This window comes from Montipora capricornis, chromosome 2, assembly GCF_036669925.1.
Source record: "Montipora capricornis isolate CH-2021 chromosome 2, ASM3666992v2, whole genome shotgun sequence".
NCBI lineage: Eukaryota > Metazoa > Cnidaria > Anthozoa > Scleractinia > Acroporidae > Montipora > Montipora capricornis.
Window position 1 is genome coordinate 30,398,899 of NC_090884.1, and position 5,000 is coordinate 30,403,898.

The following is a 5,000-nucleotide window of genomic DNA, read 5'->3' on the forward strand; positions in this document are numbered from 1 at the left end:
AGGACGTGATCTCTCCTCTAAGAAGAACGTAGTAGCACAGATAAAATTATTATTGTCCAGCTTAGATTTAGAGGATGTCTGGAGAAAACTCCATCCAAACGATTTAAACAGTTTACCTGGCGAACGCCTGACCAAAAAATTAAATGCAGATTAGACTACTGGTTAGTTTCAAAGCATCTTTTGCGACAATCACCTATGTGCAAATGTCACATTCGAATCGCTCTGCTCTGTGTTCATTCTTTAGTGTTATTGGAACTTAAAACAAATGTCCAACCTCCTAAGGGACCTGGATTTTGGAAATTTAACTGTTCTCTGTTAGAAGATTGTGATTATACTGAAAACATGGCACGTAAATTCTGCAATTCATAAAAAGTTATGAATATCTTGATGATAAAGGACTCGTGTGGGAAATGGTAAAAATGGAAATAAGGTCTTTCACAATCAGCTTTGCAAAAATGAAGGCTAAAAAGCGTAAAGATCTTGAGAAGATTCTTACACAGGAGGCTGAAAGGCTACAAAAATGAATAGATATCCAACCAACTGTTGAAAACTTCAATTACTACACAGATATACGAAACCAACTTGAAAAAATCTCTTTTGACAGAGCTCGCGGTGCCTGCATTTGGTCAAAAGTATGATGGCATGAATATGGAGAACGGAGCTCAAAATATTTTTTAAATCTTGAAAAACGGAATTATGAGAATAAATTTATTACACGTCTGACGAGAGACGACCAAAGTTGTATAACTGACCCAAAAGAAATCCTCGAAGAACAGAGACGATTTTATAGTAAATTATATTCTTCGCAGAATCTGCGAGTCAACGATCCCAAATTCAATTTGCTTTTCACAGGTGATATGATCAAAACACTAGATGATGAACAAAAAGAAAGCTGTGAAGGATTATTGACAGTTAAAGAATGTAAAGAAGCGCTAAAGAACTTTCCGAAGAATAAGGCTCCAGGGACGGATGGCTTAACTGCAGAGTTCTATAGCTTTTTTTGGGATCTGTTATCCGACACAATGGTAAAGAGCTTTAATTACGGCCTTCAAAAGGGTGAGCCGGCAATCTCACAAAGACAAAGCATTATAAAGGTTATTCCCAAGAAAGATAAAAATTTATCGCGCCTTAAAAATTGCGACCAGTCTCCTTGCTGAACTTAGATTATAAGATCGCTACAAAAGCTCTAGCTTTACGACTAAAAAAGGTGTTACCCTCAATTGTAAATGATGCTCAAACTGGTTATATAGAGGGTCGGTTTATTGGCGAAAATATCCGATTTATATCAGACATCTTACATTTCACAGCTAAGCAAAATTTAGAGGGCATTGCTCTTTTTATTGACTTTCTTTATAAAACGCTAGATAGCTTTCAGTTTGGTCACGAATTCAAGTCCTGGGTTAAAATTTTGTACACAAATATCACTAGCTGTACAATCAATAACGGTTATGCTTCAAATTGGTTTGAATTACATCGTGGTGTCAGACAAGGTTGCCCCTTGTCAGGGTTACTGTTTGTCTTAGCGGTAGAAATACTGTCTATAGCTATAAGAGCTTCAGGTGATATTAAAGGAATCCAGATAGCTAATCAAGAAATCAAACTTTCCCAATACGTGGACGATACTAGTCTTTTGCAAGGATATATCCTGGCTTGAAAAACTGCTGGATTTATTGAGCACCTTTGGTGATTGCAGCGGGTTAAAACTAAATGTTTCTAAATCTGAGGCAATGTGGCTTGGAAAAACTGTTAACAGAAAGAATATGCCTTTCGATGTTAAGTGGCCACGAAGACCTATTTATGCATTGAGGACAGCTTTTTCATATAACGTAATCTCTGTGAAACAGAGAAGTTCACTTCCAAAACAAACAAACTGCAGAAAGCTTTTCAATATATGGTCACAACGTGACCTATTGTTATATGGTAGAATATTAAATGCAAAAACCTTAAGGAGTATCAAAATTAATTTATTCAAGCGCCTGTGTTCAAACACCTGCACAAGTGGCAGATATAGTTAATAAATTAGTTGTTAATTTTATATAGAATGGTAAAAAACCGAAAGTCAAAAGGGATACGCTAATTGGGCCAAACGATAAGGGTGGCCTTGAGTTACCAGAGTATGAGATTGTTACTAAATTCTTGCTATGCGCTTGGGTGAAGAGGATGAAAGAAGGGATAGGAAAACAGTGGATGGAAATTTCATCCTTTTATCTTGAAAATTTAGGAAGTCCCTTTATTTTTGACTGTGATTATGATCTACGCCTTCTCAATCTTAGCAACATGCCTGCTTTCTATATCGATATTCTCAAAGCCTGGGCTGAAGTTCAGGGGTTATGCAATACTGATATCCACCAAAATAATATTACAAGTAGTATCTTATGGAATAAGAAAAATATTACTATAGAAGGAAAATCAGTATATTGGAAAGAATGGCATACTGCTGGGATAGATAGATTAGAAGATCTTTTAGACGAAAACAACTCCTTCTTAGGGTATCATCAATTTTGTAGAAAAACTGGTCTTAAGCCTCCCTTTACTAAGTTCTTTGGGCTGATATCCGCTATACCTAGTAAATGGAAGCAAACCTTAAGATCGGGTATAAATCTAAATCGCCAACAAACAAAAAAACCAGACCAATCATTTGTTAACAAAAGTACTTGCAAGAGTATCCGTAATCTGCTGACTCAAAATAAATTCTGTGAACCTTTAGCAGGTTCTAGGTCGTGCAGATTAGGAATAGAGTATGACAAGCTCAAAGCAATTTACTTACTTCCTTTTAATTTAACTAAAGAAACGAAATTAAGCCTGTTTCAGTATAAAATAATTCACAACATTTTACCATATGGTAATAGGTTATATATGATGAAAATATTAAATTCCCCTTCGTGTAACTATTGTAATTTATTAGAAACCTTACCCCACATGTTAGTTGAGTGTAATACTGTTCACGATTTCTGGGTTAAAGCTATTAGCTGGTGGAACTCTCAAAGTAGTAACTCCTACACAATAGACGTGCTGAGTATGTTATACGGTTACTATCCCGCAGAGAGAACAACACGTGTCTTTAACTACTATATTTTGTTAGGTAAAAGATACATTTTTGTGCAAAGGCTTGAGCTAAAAACTTTCAACCTATCTCAGTTTTTAGACTTTGTTAAGAATAAGATCATTGTACAAAGAGCTACTTCACAATCAAAAGGTCAAATGAACAAGTTTTATTCTGTATGGAAATCGTTCCTTTCCTTATTAGAAAAATGAGTAGGACAGATGTAATTAAGCAATCTGGTGCAAGTTTATTTGTTGTGTACAGTGTTTGTAAGAAATAAATGTATTAAATCAAAAATAAAAAAAAAATAATAAAACAAGTTTGTGCTCAAGCCATGAGATTTGAAGGTCTATTAATGAACACTTCAACACAGTTGATTATTACTGCAGTTTTGTTGTGAAAAGCAACTTGAAAGCATTGAGGCATGGTTCTGGCCACCTTATTAAGGGCGCTAATCGAACATCAAGAATGACCATCCGAGCAGTTGCTACGGAAATTCAAAAGCAGTAGGCAAGATCCTGCATTGGCATGTTTAGTTTAAGTTTCATTAGAGTGAGGACAAATTCTTAAAATTGGTACAAAGTTGGCGACTTTCTTACAGTGAATTTCGAAACACACTGTAAAACTGTTTGCAGGACGTCATAAGCAGGGAACCCAGTGTAAAACCTCACCTTCTCATTGTCATTTGTGAAGGAAGTCTCATCGAATGGTGGATTGGCAGTTGAGGTGTGAAATGAATAGTGAAACTCCTCTGTTTGCGTAGCTGTCCCTGTTTCAGTGTCCACTTCCATCGCTGAGTCAGAATTCAAAGAAATCTATATGACCTTTCCCCCTGGTTCACCAATTTTTTGTCTCTTGGCCTCGATTCTTCTCCTGGGCCACTTCTCATTTTCTGCCACAACACGTTTAATATCTCGTTCTCGGTCTCGTTTCACAGCAGCTTCTAGTTCGGCTTTAAACTTTTTGATGGAATCACATTTACTGTGACCTAAATTTTGGGTTCGAATCCAGTCTGGATCGTACCAAATCACACAGTTTTGCTGCTTTTCTGCAGATAAAATGTCTACCACAGACTCGTCCGTGATCCAAAATGCTGTCTGTGAGGTCTTTTCGACTGATGGCAGAAATCCATCGATTTTGCATTTCCTCGGAAAGATTTCTTACTTCTTCGCCTCGATTTCTTATAACTGAAGGTATTCTTGCCATATAAATTCCTTTATCGCGAACAGTTCGGGTTCCATAACCAAAAATCGCTCAAAGAACCATTTTTTCTTAGCTCACGTGATTTGTGTTTACTGTTTTACATGTGCGCCAACATGGCGGCCAATTGTAGTGATTACGTAATCTATTAGGAACTGACTCTGGTTTTAAACACTTTGATTTAGTGTCAGCAGAAGTTTGCTTCTAGAACCAGTTTAAATGCCTATTCTTCTCCTTTTTAATTTTCGTTTTAGTATGAGCTTTATTATTTTCTTTCTCTAGGAAATGATAACGACTCCCCTTCAAGATAAGGCAGATGGAGAAAAGGATGATGGTGAGGTTGCAGAAGGAGGTTACACAGGTGAAAGAGATGCTGCAGAAGAAGAAGAGGCGAATCATCTGACGAAGATGAGGAAGAGGTAGAGGGTGCCTTTGTCTTCAAAACTGAGACAGAAATAGAAATAGAAACAGAATCAGATGAGAATGGCGAGGAAAATTTTAATCAGTATTTTTTAAAAATAGATATTATAGGTATTACATTTTTATTTCATAATAATCATTATCATCATCGTCATAATAAATAATAATAGTAATGGTCTGGATAGTAGCAGGCATATCAATAAATTTAGAAACAACACAACACTTTTTAAACTTAAAAACATGTTTTGACAGAAACTTCTGTCATCTTCAGTTTAAATTACAAAGTACAGAGTTGAATATATAGTGTGAACCAAAATGCTAACTGACTAAAGAACAA